This window comes from Lissotriton helveticus, chromosome 9, assembly GCF_964261635.1.
Source record: "Lissotriton helveticus chromosome 9, aLisHel1.1, whole genome shotgun sequence".
NCBI lineage: Eukaryota > Metazoa > Chordata > Amphibia > Caudata > Salamandridae > Lissotriton > Lissotriton helveticus.
The window spans coordinates 1161280957-1161296468 of NC_136070.1; positions in this window are offsets into that span (position 1 = coordinate 1161280957).

The following is a 15512-nucleotide window of genomic DNA, read 5'->3' on the forward strand; positions in this document are numbered from 1 at the left end:
TTATCCCACCCCCTACGATATGAACTCTAAACTGCAGTATTTCCGTCAACAAGAGTAGCACAAATGATCACTGTTTGCAGATACTTGCATATATTTTTATTCACAACTTGATATTAAGCTTTAGAAATGGATGAGGAAGTGATTGATTGTTGTTACAAGGTAAGGTTGAATTTTAATGTATATGCCTTATGTTACAGCTGAAGGTCTTATTATATTAATAATCATTCAGAGCACTGATTAACTTTACAAATCATCAACTGTAGTTATCAGTGGAAAAACAGGTATTGTAGTTCCAGTGTTGTCTTGTATCTACAGTGGAGGTTCTAGCGATAGAAAGTCTCAGAGCTTCAACCTTCTAAAGAGAGTCAGAAATACAGAGATTGTTACACGATTTATGTTATGTTAGTGTTAGTGAAATTGAAATTAAAAGGTGAAGTACTTGAAGAGTTATCTCTCGTTTTAGAAATGAATGCGTCTACGCAACAGGAGGACTCCAGTCGTAAGAACAAGCAATGTAAAGTTATCTAGTATTTGTTTCTCTCACTTCACCAATTGCTCTTTCCCCGGTTCCACTGCTGACCAGTTTGGAACTCCTTATATGGTAAGCCATTGGTTCGAACAAGTGAGGAGATTGACATCGCTCCTGTCGGATCTGGTTTGCCAGGTTAGAAGTCTTGCAGAAGCAACATTTCAGTGTTTCGGTCCACACTTGTGAGTGTCATGATTCCGTATAAAGCCTTTCTATTTGGGTGGCTCCAATGTTATCTTGGCACTATTTGCCGTAAAAACCCACCCCTTTCCCGTGCACCTGCACTCCATAGGTATGTGTAGTGAGGATGTGTGCTTTGTAAACATGTGGAATATAAACATTGTGACACTGTTTGCCTTTTGAAACATGAAGCCTCTGATAGTTATGTATAGAGATTCTCGTGATATTTTTATTGCTTTTATTGGGCCTTTTTTATCTGACATTCAATTTGCCCTTCGATAGCTATCATGCAGACTTAATTCAGAACAAATGCAATGAAGCTGTTCTCTCGCGTGCGCCCTGCCTAAATCTGGCCGAGCGCACGAATACGTGGGGTGCGGCTGGGTGTGGCCGGGTATTTAAACCGCACCCAGCCTTCTGGAAGGCGCTTTGCCTGCCGCCTGCTCCGGTGAAAGGACGTGTTGAGCTCCATCCCTGAGAAGACGGCTCCTCACCTGATTTACGATCCCAAGATCTCCAGATTCTTCAGAGTTAAGGCCTGGCATCTTCCTTCAGCATCGGAACCTGTAAAGACAAAAAGATAAGTGTAATTACTTTCTAGTTAAGACGCCCTTCGCAAGAAAGGTTACCGGAACAATTTTTGGAACTGAACATTCAAGAAAAAACCTACAAGACTTCAGGAAGCGAACTTTGAAACTTGATTTAGGTACTTAGGAATTTAAGTTTGTTTAAACAAGAAAAGATAGAAGGTGAATTCTGTAATTTGGAAAGGCGTTATTTCCGAATGTGTATTTGATCCCTCTTGCTATGTGCTTGTTTCTTCTTGCCATATAAACCTTTACTTTCAAACCAAAAACCACAGAATATAAAGACAGAGATCAAAGCCTGAGTAAGTCAAGAAAGGAGAAAGGCCTTTGTTTTTAAGGTTAAAAGGGGTTTCTAGACTAGAGGAAGGGTGGAAAAGACTTTAATCATTTTATTTGTTTATTGCAGAATTATTTCCAAAGGTTTGGATTCACAACAAGACAACAAGACAGGACAACAGAAAACCACCTGACAAGACTGACCAACAAAACAAGAAAGACATACTGGACGAAAGACTGACAACAGCTGATGGCAGGTAGGCGAGAGAGAGAGTACTTCTAGTGAGAGAGAGTAGCAGTCACATAAGCAGTGTCATTAAAAAGAGAGTTTAGAACAAAAAGTAAATCAGTGGCTCTTGTTGTTTCGCAGGTCGACAGCAAGAACAACTACGTCCAGTACCGGCCCTCCTCCCCTTAGTCTAGCTCATATCTTGTAGTGTTTTATACTTCCTCCAGGAAGGGGTTAGGCTCTAGGGAGGTTGGTCCCTTGCGTCCCTGCGAGTTCTCTACTCGTCTCAAAATCAAGACAAGGTAAGGGACGACGTTCATTTTAAGATTCTGACAGTGAGTCCCTTCATGGCGTTACATGGAAATTTCTATCTGCTGTTACCCGGTAAAAACTGTTCCAAGCATCAGCTCTTTCTAGCTGTAGTCTCTAGTCTCCTGATTATGTAGTCTCTAGCCCCTATTCTTCCTCCTTTGTTTCTCCCTTGGTGGTCTTCTGCAGTTACCTATAGTCAGGGCTGTATTGGCCGTAGTGGGCACCAGGCGTTTTCCCAGTGGGCCAGGAGGGTGGGGGCCAGTTTGGTGCTGCAAATGTGGACCCTTGTAACAAAAGCACAGAAGCAGTGTTCTCGCCAGCCCCCAATGCCTCCAATTCCCCCCCCCGGCCCGGTCGGACGTAATTGCCAGGGCTGGTTTGCGATCCCGGTCCAGCCCTGCCTACACTTCCAAGTAGGCTGAGATGATGCTGAACGCATAGCAGCAACCCAGCAGTCTTCCTTTCCTGACCGCTGGAACGCATGCCTGATGCGGTGAGACAGAGGGACATCTGGACAGTGATGTCAAGCATACAGATAGATACAACTTGTTTGTGCTCTTATTTCTAGCTCCTCTTTGATCTTTCTATCCTGGTCATCCACCCTCAGTTAACCAGGCAAACCGTGTATCAAGCCATCGAGCCAGGGAAACACAGCCATGCACCATCAGGGGCCATACTTCCGGCCATTCAATTACAGTGAGTCTTGAACACATGGACCTCCAGTGCGATCACAAAGCTAGGAGACAAGCTTCTGGCCTACATTCTGCCATCACAGGCACAGAAATTGAAGTCACAGCCAATGGGAATCAGGAATCAGGAATCAGGTGAGTGGTAAGGAGAGGGGCAGAGGGAGAAGGGGAAACGGCATCCCTGGTGACAGCAAAAGAAGCGCAGACCACTCAAAATCTAGACAGAATGCTGCATACTCGCTAGGCTATCGCCAGCCATCTTCCATTAAAATGGATCCAGCGTCAGCTCCGATGCTTATCAAATGACGTAACACTTTGGGGCAGCCTGTGTGTCATTTAAGGGTCACTATTGGCCGCACCGGCAAACTCCTTCCTTGCCCCTTGCTACTCCTGCCACTGCCTTTGCGACCCCTGGACTCAGAGGTGGAAAAATCAATGTCTGAACAAAGGAGAAGCTCACCCTAATGGACGTCATTTGGAACTCCATTTTCATTTCTGTCAAATTTTCATTACACAAATAGTGAATAATATTATTCACTTAATGTAAAAAACTGTGTATAATTAGCTGTAATATTTCCCTATCTGACAGCTAAGGTAAGAAAAAAATGCTTTTAAATGTATATTTTATGCATGCTTGTAGATGAGTATGTTTATGAGTGTGTAAATGTGTGTGTATTTAAGCCAGTTTGTACCTCAAAGTAAAGGTCAAGTGGTGTGTGAAATCACTTCCGCTACCCCTGGCATTCTGGTGAACAGATGCCCAAGCGGAGCAATATTTTAAATTAATTCATAAAGCGGCAAAAAGTTCAGAAACCACAGCAGAAACAAAGTGGTAGACCAAAAGGAGGCAGAGAAGGAATCTCCGGCGACATTAAGATAAGGAAGCCACAGGAATATGGATCAAGATATGCAACAAGACAAGTAAAGAGTGAAATAGGGAGTTAAAATGCGAACTAACCGAAGTGCAACAGCACACTGATTAATTTATCTAATCATGTTATACATGTTTTTCCAGATTGATTCACTGGAACTGGGGCTTTTCGTTTGCCAAAATAACATTTTCGATTATTTGGAAACATGAATTGATGCTTTTTGTTTTGTTAGAAAAATGAAAGTGATAAAGTTTTACAGATTTGCACATAAGAAAAATCCAAAGCAAATCAAGTACAGAGAGGAGGGACTAGACATAAACTACAAATCAGTGATGTAGACATATTGTTAGCTGTAAAGACTAGTAGACCTTAATCTTGGGAGACAGCAGATTATTTGGAATGGTAAATGATACAGATTTTGTCAGCATGCTAAAGGATATGTATATACAGACTAACAAGAGTAGTTCATGTGGTTTTAGATCTAGAATAATACAACAAATAGCATCTGTTACCATGCATGCCAAAACCATGCGTGGCTTAACAACAGAGTCAATACCACGACTGTGTCGTTAACACGAGTTCCATTATAACACAAGTCATTACAACAACTTGCTTTAGGGATGCGCTGAACTTTGGAATACTTTAAATTACTATTCCAACTCCAGTCGGTGTATCAGTAGGGCAGGTGTTGGGCTTAAAATCTAACACCAGTCTAACACCGCATTCCCTAAAGCAAGTCGTTGTAATGACTTGTGTTGTAATGGAACTCGTTGTAACGTCTCAGTCGTGGTTGACTGCGTTGTAAAGGTACTGCGATATAATGCCTGTGTTGTAATAGATGTTTCCCTAATGTAACTATTACCATATTGAATGTGTTTCTTGATATTATGGTAGATGCAATTGAAAAAAAATCAATGAGCTTTATGAAAAGACATGAGAATCTGTTTTTGCCAAACAGAAAAGCTTTAAAATTATCAACATGCCACTATATAATAAAACTCCTTAATAAGAGTGGCAATGTGTTGGTTTTGTCTATGGGAGAGTATGTGGGTGAGGGACTTAGAAACAAAAATTCATCAAAAGGTTGTTGAGGTATAAAGCTGAGATCACATTAATTGATAACATGATTTGCTTCTAGGCTGAAAAAAACACATGACCTCAATAACTTTTTTGAATTTTAGAGTTTGAAACAGGATAATTTACGCATTTATTGATTTAATTTTTTTTATATAGTACATATAAGTGCGCTTTACAGGTGAGCGAAAAAGAGAGGAGACCTATAAATCATTCCTAAATTGTATATTTTACCAAATGTACTTAATGATCCAGCGGATCCACAAGGTAGGCCTACTGTTTGTTATTATTAATTGTATTATTCTTTTGAGTTTTATATAGTGCTAGCTGGACCCAAATTAATTAATTGAAATGTAATGGAAAATGTCTCTTTAGATTGGACTATTTTCTTTTTCCATTTTTACAGACTCTAAAGAAAGGAATGCATATCCAAAACACAATATAACAAATAAGAACTCTTATTCCTGATGATAACACTAGAGATTAGTTCCTAGCAACTACAAGTAATTATAACTCACGACCCCCTCCATGCACAGGTTTGTTATCAATGATGTAATTTCAGATGTTGCAGTGATGCTGTGATTGATGTCATGGAGCATGTCATGAATTATGTAATATCGGAGATAATAAGCAGTGCATAGCAAAGGTGTGATTTATAGTTATTTAGAGCACAAGCTATAGTTACTTGAGATAACTAACATAAATGTAACATGAATAATCTGGTATTATTATGCATGATGGCACAGTGACAACAAATGTAGACCAATAATCGAACATAGATTGCACAGATTTAGGGACACAATAATTAACGGATAGCAAATGAAGAAATGGAGCGGTGCGCTACCAAGGTACAATGGTATCCAATAATGAAGCACGATCAGTTACTTCGTTGGTGTCATCTTTATTAAATAGATCCAAATCAACAGAATACAGACATCAGCCAACGCGTTTCGTTCAAGAGAATGAACTTCGTCAGGGCTGGAAAAAGAACATAAATAAAACACATAAATACTAAATAGCACTTATATTAAACTTACACATGGCAATGTTAACATAAAAATGACTAAAACATGAATGACAAAGGGTGCTATTTACAAAGAGTGGGACAACGTTGTATATGTACAACACTCAATACCAACGGATATGGACAACATATAGTAAAATCATATATTAGGCACCACACAGGAGAGTCGTGATCCCAGGTGCTTAATTATTCTGAGTGCTGTAACAACATACCTAAACACTTAAGGCTGCCTAAGGACCTTCTGAATGTACACGGTAGGATGTAGTAGTTTATGCAAAGTATCAAATAGGCTAGGTGTAGGCCTGTGTGTGATCCATCTAGTGTAATGTTGAGTCTCCTATGAGACGTACCAGGCTAAAAATGGGAATAGTGATTCATGGATACAGTGGTGATCCCTCTAAGGCTATGGGCAAGAGGATCTGAGATAGTGCATATACTAGGGAATGTAGAACACAAATGCATAAGGAGGCAACAAAAGGGGGGCAGTACTTGTGAAACACATAGTCACCATTTGTTAATGGGTACAAAAGAGATATCTAGTTCTCAGAGGCCCCCAAAACCCCTTGTGATACCTATCAAACAGGTCCAAGATGTGGTAATCATATACATACCGAAAATATGTCGAGAAAACCTTCACAGGTGGTGAGAGGTGAAATCCAATCAACCTCTATATGTGGTCGTGGATGCAATAATATTAGCTTAGGCCTCCATGATAAGGGCCAACAACGAGAAGCCTGAGGAACATAAAAGTTACAATGTAAAACGGGTGGGAGTCATCATCAAGATCCACTAATGAGTGAGACATTAAAATGCAGTGAACACATGGGGGTGCACCCGTGGAAGGATTCATGCTGTTCAGCGCAGATGGACTTCTTCAGCGAGTGATCAATAAACCAAACTTAGGCCAGAACGGATTGTCAAAGACCCATATAGTCTAATAGTTCCCTATAGTGTAGAGAGGCATTAAGAACTAAGCACAGGCCGTCCACCAAAAAGTGGGAGGTCCTGACAACAGTCAACCATACTGCAACATGCCAGAAGCGGGGTCATGTGACGTTAGGCGCCTGAGCACAAATATACAATAAATCAAAAAAGAAAAAGTAAAACGACAAGAACAAGTAAAACGACAGCTAGTCACATGGCTGTAATGAAACAGCACAGGAACAGATGTTATAGATAGGGCAAGCAATATGCAGAAAATAAAATACAAATATAATGAAAAAGGTAAAAACGGTAGGATAGGTGCACATGTGCCCTAAATGCAATATACCATGGTTCAGAAAGTCCGAATGGTACATGAACAGAGCCCAGTCCCAGACCTGGGAGGGTAGGAGGCTCGGGGTAAAATGAGTCGAGGCTTAAAGAACCTAACTTGTAATATGAGAGGGGCGAGTGGTAAAGACCAGAGCAGTGAAAACTCGGCTACAGAGAAAATCTAGAGGCCTCTGCCCTCTTCATAGACATAAAGGCAAAATATGTCCAAACAACTTTGCTAATATTGTGAGAAGAGCGAGGGGAAAGGCAAGCACCGTCCAAAAGGACTGAAAGCTAAAGCAACAAACCTCCGCCCCTGCTCAGACAAGTAAATGTGCAAGATAAATGAACTTAATCGCAACGAATAAAAAAAGGAACAGACTAAATATTGCTCACCCCGGGAGTGTCAGAAAAAGGGTAGGAGCGCACAAACTGGGCTTACCTATGACCGGCGGTCAGCGTGTAAATGCGTTCCTCGAATCGAAAGGAAGTAAGAACTCGGGCTCCTTATAACAAGCAGCTTGAGCGCGCGAAAAGCCTTATTTGACTAAGGCAATAGAGAAAAGACTGCATGGCAAATCACCAAGACCTGAATGATAACCGAACATGTATGACCTGCGTTCAACCGCCCACTAACGGAGGACGCGTGATGCTCAAAAGTAAGGTATCCTGGCAACCAATAAATAAACAAAATGGAACAACGTGGACCTGGATAAAAAACAAATGAAAGGGGGGGAGTGGCAAGGTACAGGCAGCCCCGTCAAGAGACCAGCCAAGTGCCCAGAGTATGCACCGCCTTCGTGCAAGGACTCAACCAGTTGGTGCGTAATATGTAAATTGAGAACAGGAAAATAAATAACCCGGATCTGATGGGAAGACGGAACCAACGCTGGGTCCTAAATAATAAAACTGGGGCCCTATTGTGTTAGCTCCTTACATGCGATGTTCCCTCGTTATTTGGAAAAGAAACCAATTAAGTGCAAGGGGCCCCGTAAGAAAAGGAGGATGAAAAAAAAATCAGGTCCTAACTATATAGTGAGATGTGAATATGAGGCCCAAGTTGGTATAGTCCTTGCATGCAACATAATCTCGCTATCATGTAACAATGTGTAAACACAAGCAACGGGCCCTAGATGGTTGGCTCTTGGCATATCCAGAATCAATAGTGGAATGGACACTTGTAACCGTGTACCTTTGGTTACTTAAAAACCCTCATCAACGCGGTGTACGAAACGTGCCCAGCGGTGTATCTTTTTATCCGCTCTCCACTCGCGTTATGGCATAGTCATTGGGTTTATTAAGTTGTAATATGCCAGCCTCAAGCCTGAGGTAACCTCTGGTACTGCACGGTAGTGACCAGAAATCGTGACTCGCCCAAAAACAATGCTTAAAAACAGAGCTGTTCTTTCCAAAATACTTTAAATAAACTCAAAACAGTTCTATTACTAAAATTGATGGGATATGATATTAGATCGTGTAACTGGGTCCAATCATACCACTTAGTGTTTAGTCGGCATGTTTCTGCCCATCCCTGCCCAGCCGGGTCTATGGGGCATTCATCAGGACAATTAAAATGAATACGTTACTTACACTACTTGTGTAGTATTGGTATAGTGGATATCATATTTTACCACATGTTTTCATTGCCAAGGTGTCTTCTACCTTGCTGGTTATAGTGGGTTAGCGTCCTCGGGCTGGCAGGCTGAGTCCTACGAAATTTTCACCACTAGTGCTGGCTCTGGGGGGCAGAGCCAGCACTAGTGGCGAAAATAGATAAGCTGCAGAGAGAAGGTCGAAGTCATATGTACCTAAAAAAAAAAGGGGGGATAGGGGGCGAAGGATGAGTCCCAATGGAAATGGGAATTTAGCGAAGTGTCGGGCCAATAAGTGCTCTTCCGCCAAGGTTCAGTCAAGGTTAAGAGTGATATGTGGACATTGGATGCCTGCAAATGTCTGTGTATCAAGTTAGTTTAAAAAATAGTGAAACTCATGGTCAGAATTGTGACCTTTGACTACCGCTTGGAGTCTACAAATCCATTTTGATTCAATTTGACGAAGTATGAGCTCCCTGTTACCTCCTCGGTTATTCGGTGGCACATCGTCAATGCCACTGAAACTGAATATGTTGTTCCCCACGTGTGCATTGTGATACTGTTCAGTCATGGTGTATCTTGTGTCATCATTGATGAGTGCGCGGCGGTGTTCCTGTATCCTTTTCTTAAGGTTACGCGTTGTACTACCCACATAGATCATTCCACAAGGACATTCAAGGATGTACACTACATAATGGGTGTTGCAGTTATTGAAGTGTTTGATTGTATATGTTTTGGTTGATGTTATAGCAAAAGTCCTTGCGTTTGTTTGTGCCATATGGGCAGACATTGCAGGTTGTGCAGGTGTAAAACCCATCAGGTGCAGTGGGTAGCCACGTGTCCGGGGGCTTGGTGGTGACATAACTAGGGCAGAGTGTTCTCCCCAACGTTCAGCCCCTTCTGTACACAAGCAAAGGGTTCTGGCTAATGAACGGTCGTAGTTTGGGAATATCCCAAAATAAGTGCCAGTGTTTCTTAAAAGCCTGAAATATCTTACTACTGTGTGCTGAGTAGTTAGTGTAAAATGTGATCTTATCTTTGTGTTTGCCTATGGCCTTGTTCACCCCCCTCTTTCCCATGTTTGATGGTGTGAGGGTGTCTGCCCTGGTAAATTCTGTATTCTTTGTTCAGCCAGGTTCAGTGTGCGGTAGTCATAACCCCCTATTAAGGAAGCGCTGTTTAATGTCACTGATGTTATCACAGAACTCGTTATTCCTGCTGCAATTGCGTCGTGTTCTAAACATCTCTCCGTAAGGGATATTGGCGATCACCGAACGAGCGTGAGCACTAGTTGCATGTAAAATACTGTTACATGAGGTGGAGTTCCTAAACAAAGTGCTATGCATCTGTCCCTCATTGATGAAGAAGTGAATATCCAAAAAATCAATACACTCTTGGTGGTGTGACATTGTTAACCTTACATTATAGGGGTTGTCATTGAGTTACACTAGATATGTCTGCAATTCCTCCACTGATCCTGTCCACAGACAAATAATGTCCTCAATGTACCTCCCCAAAACACAATGTGTTTGGTACAGGGGGAGGCACACTGGCTCCAGGCATGCTCCCTCTCGTACCAGCCCATGAAGAGGCCGACATAAGAAGGAGCAAACCTGGAACCCATAGCTGTCCCCTGTAATTGGTGGAACCACCTTTCATCATGTTTGAAAAAGTTGTTGCTCAGGATGAGATTGATCATATCCAGAATCATGGTATTGTGGGAATACTTATCGGTCCCCTCCTTGTCAAGATAGTATTGGGTTGCCATCTTGGTGAGGATATCCTTGCTGTCTCTTATGTAAACCGGGAGGTTGATAACATGTTTCTGTAGGGTAAGGTCAACGAATTCTGAGAGTCTCTCAGTAGGCGAACCTACCCCTGAAATTATGGGTCTTCCCGGTGGGAACCTACCCCCCTTATGCACTTTAGGCAATATGTAGATGCATGGGAATCTTACATTATCAACATGGAGGTATCTATACTCGTCGTCTGTGATTAGGCAGTCATCCCTCCATTCTGTGAGTCTCCCATTGATGGTAGATTGCAATTCAGGCATGGGGTTATGGCGAACTTGTGCATTACATACATGGTCATCAAGTTGACGTGAAATTTCACCCATATAATCTTTGGTGGCCATAACCACCACATTCCCCCCTTATCAGCTTCCCTTATCACTATACTAGTGTCATTCTGTAGTCTGATTAGGGCATCCTTTTCAGGTTTAGAGAGATTGTGCCACGGGTGGGGGGTGTATTTGGATTGGTTATCAAGTTTGTATAATTCATCCGTTAGTAGTGTTCCAAACTTGTCAATGTTTGGGTGGTATGCCACCTGGGGAGTAAACTTTGATCTACACCTGAGACCACTATCAATAGTAGTGCTTTCAGTGATATCCAATTCAAGGAGCAGGGTGCACATGTCTATAGCATCATCATTTTGAATAGAGAGGAGTGTTTGTACCTGTCTTATATCATCTATAGTTCTATCAGGTCCCATAACATTAGGCACATTGGACACAACAATAGGCACATTCAGCGCAGCAGGCATATCGAGTTCCACAACATTAGGCACATTACACACAACAGGCAGAATTTGCGATGCAAAGAATTCTTTTAATTTCAACACACGAAGAAATTTAAACAGATCAATGTGTACATTGGTCAAATCACCAAATTGGGTAGGGCAGAAACCTAATCCCTTCTTTAGGACGGAGCACTCATCTGTGTCTAATTCTCTTTCAGATAAGTTGATAAGTAGCTCCTGCTGTATTGCCTGTTGGTCAACCAGACCAGTGGCACCTCCCGTGGTAGGTGCCCTGGGTATGCTCAAGCTAGTGGTTACAATTAATTTTTCTTGGGGCGTAGTGCCATCGGATGGGTATCTCCTTTTCTTCCTTGACCGCCCACCCCTCCTTGTTTTCTTGTACCCTTTTTTGGTTGTCTTTCCCCTATTCTCAATCTCTCCAGTTCCTCCTGGAAGCTTGTTGCTCCTTCCCCTAAAGGGACTCCCTGATTTGACTGGTTGGAAGTAGTGCTCTCAGTAGAGGCAAATGATCTGTGGACAGGATCGGTGGAGGAATTGCAGACATATTTAGTGTACCTCAATGACAACCCATATAATGTAAGGTTAACAATGTCACACCACCAAGAGTGTATTGATTTTTTGGATATTCACTTCTTCATCAATGAGGGAAAGGTACATAGCACTTTGTTTAGGAAATCCACCTCATGTAATAGCATATTACATGCAACAAGTGCTCACGGCCGTTCGGTGATCACCAATATCCCTTACGGAGAGATGGTTAGAACACGACCCAATTGCAACAGGAACAACGAGTTCTGTGATATCATCAGTGGCATTAAACAGTGCTTCCTTAACAGGGGTTATGACCATCGCACACTGAACCTGGCTGAACAAACAAGACAGAATCTCCCCAGAGCAGACACCCTCATACCATCAAACATGGGAAAGAGGAGGGTGAACAAGGCCACAGGCACCCACAAAGAGAAGATCACATTTAACACTAACTACACAGAACACGGTAGAAAGATATTTCAGGCTTTTAAGAAACACTGGCACTTACTTTGGGATATTCCCACACTACGACCGTTCATTAGCCAGAACCCTTCGGTTGTGTACAGAAGAGGTCGAACGTTGAGGCGAACACTCTGCCCTAGTTATGTCACCACCAAGCCCCCGGACACGTGGTTACCCATTGCACCTGATGGGTTTTACACCTGCACAACCTGCAATGTCTGCCCATATGGCACAAACAAACGCAAGGAATTTTGCTATAACACCACCAAAACATATACAATCAACAACACATTCAGATTCAGTGGCATTGAGCATGTGCCCCCGAATAAACAAGGAGGTAACAGGGAGCTCATACTGCGTCAAATGGAATCAAAATGGATTTGTAGACTCCAAGCGGTGGCCAAAGGTCACAATTCTGACCATGAGTTTCACTATTTTTAAACTAACTTGATACACAGACATTTGCAGGCGTCCAATGTCCACATATTACTCTTAACCTTGACTGAACCTTGGCGGCGGCGCACTTATTGGCCCGACACTTCGTTAAATTCCCATTTCCATTGGGACTCATCCTTCGCCCCCTCTCCCCCATTTTTTTTAGGTACATATGACTTCGACCTCCTCTCTCCAGCTTATCTATTGTGTAAGCCTTGGTATATACATATTATCCATTGCCCTCTTATATCTCGAAGGGGGGCCTTTTTCACCTTTACCTTTTTTCTCTTTTTCTTTATTTCATTGTATTTCCATGTAACTGGTCACGGGCAGTGGCTTGCCTTTGAGCCGCTTTCCCCGCAAGTTAGGTGGCCCCCATGATTGCCTGCACCTTGGAATTGCCAGCCACCTCATACGCGGCTTTCCCATAATCCCTCTTATATTCTGACTGACATTGGGCTTTTGCATAATGCTTATTATCCTCCATATCCCCATTTTTTTACAATGTGAGTATATAACACACATTTACTGTGTACCATGTTGGCCCTCGTATTGGCGTCCTTTCCATTTTTTGTGGGGCCCATTGCAAACATATGTTTTTTTTCCTAGCAACTAGGGACTGTTTATGTCAAGAGCCAACCATCTAGGGCCCGTTGCTTGTGTTTACACATTGTTGCATGATAGCGAGATTATGTTGCATGCAAGGATTATACCAACTTGGGCCTCATATTCACATCTCACTTCATATTTAGGACCTGATTTTTTTTTTCATCGTCCTTTTCTTACGGGGCTCCTTGCACTTAATTGGTTTCTTTTCCAAATAACGAGGGACATCGCATGTAAGGAGCTAACACAATAGGGCCCCAGTTTTATTATTTAGGACCCGGCGTTGGTTCCGTCTTCCCATCAGATCCGGGTTATTTATTTTCCTGTTCCCAATTTACATATTACGCACAGACTGGTTGGCGGTGCATACTCTGGGCACTTGGCTGGTCTCTTGACGGGGCTGCCTGTACCTTGCCACTTACCCCCTCTTTCATTTGTTTTTTATCCAGGTCCACATTGTTCCATTTTGTTTATTTATTGGTTGCCAGGATACCTTTTGAGCATCACGCGTCCTCCGTTAGTGGGCGGTTGAACGCAGGTCATACCTGTTCGGTTATCATTCAGGTCTTGGTGATTTGCCATGCCGTCTTTTCTCTATTGCCTTAGTCAAATAAGGCTTTTCGCGTGCTCGAGCTGCTTGTTATAAGGAGCCCGAGTTCTTCCTTCCTTTCGATTCGAGGAGCGCATTTACACGCTGACCACCGGTCATAGGAAAGCCCAGTTTGTGCGCCTCTACCTTTTTTCTGACACTCCCGGGGTGAGCAATATTTAGTCTGTTCCTTTTTATATTCGTTGCGATTAAGCTCATTTATCTTGCACGTTTACTTGTCTGAGCAGGGGCGGAGGTTTGTTGCTTTAGCTTTCAGTCCTTTTGGACGGTGCTTGCCTTTCTACTCGCTCTTCTCACAACATTAGCAAAGCTGTTTGGGCATATTTTGCCTTTATGTCTGTGAAGAGGGCAGAGGCCTCTAGATTTTCTCTGCAGCCGAGTTTTCACTGCTCTGGTCTTTACCACTCGCCCCTCTCATATTACAAGTTAGGTTCTTTAAGCTTCGACTCATTTTACCCCTAGCCTCCTACCCTCCCAGGTCTGGGACTGGGCTCTGTTCATGTACCATTCGGACTTTCTGAACCATGGTATATTGCATTTAGGGCACATGTGAACCTAGCCTACCGTTTTTGCCTTTTTCAGCAAATTTGTATTTCATTTTCTGCATATTGCTTGCCCTATCTATAGCGTCTGTTCCTGTGCTGTTTCATTACAGCCATGTGACCAGCTGTCATTTTTCTTTTTCTTTTTTGATTTATTGTATATTTGTGCTCAGGCGTCTAACATCACTCATGGCTCCGCTTCTGGCATGTTGCAGTATGGTTGACTGTTGTCAGGACCTCTCACTTTTTGGGGGACAGCCTGTGCTTAGTTCTTAATGCCTCTCTACAATATAGGGAACTATTAGACTATATGGGTCTTTGACAATACGTTCTGGCCTAAGTTTGGTTTATTGATGACACGCTGATGAAGTCTATCTGCGCTGAACAGCATGATTCCTTCCACGGGTGCACCCCCATGTGTTCACTGCATTTTAACACTCACTCATTACTGGATCTTGATGATGACCTTCACCCGTTTTACATTGTAACTTTTATGCTCCTCAGGCATCTCGTTGTTGGCCCATATAATGGAGGCCTAAGCTATTATTATTGTATAGACGACCGCATATAGAGCCTGATTGGATCTCACCTCTCACCACCTGTGAAGGTTTTCTCGACATATTTTCGGTATGTATATCATTACCACATCTTGTAAATGTAAATGTAGTTGAGCTTATATAGCGCACAGCTACCCGCAGTGGGTTTCCCGGCGCTTGCTTAGGGAACCCTTCCTGGTATTCCCCTGTGAGATAGCAGGGTATCCACAAGGTGAAAGTCAGGCATCCCGCCGCGAGGGGCCGTTGTGGAGATTAAGCAAGCTATTGCCCAGAGTCGCAGAGTGTGAACCCGTGAGTCGAGGAGGCACCGGGGCGAGAATTATCGAGTCCATGGAATTTTTAGCCCAAGACCCCGCCGAGGTGGGGAATTGAACCCTGGTCCAGGACTGATCTCTGCTTCCGGGTCTGCTGCCTCTAACCCCTGAGCCACACTTCTCCATCTTGGCCCTGTTTGATACGTATCAGAAGGGGTTTTGGGGGCCTCTGACATCTAGATATCTCTATTGTACCCATTAACAAATGGTGACTATGTGTTTCACAAATACTGTCCCCCTTTTGTTGCCTCCTTATGCATTTGTGTTCTACATTCCCTAGTATATGCACCATC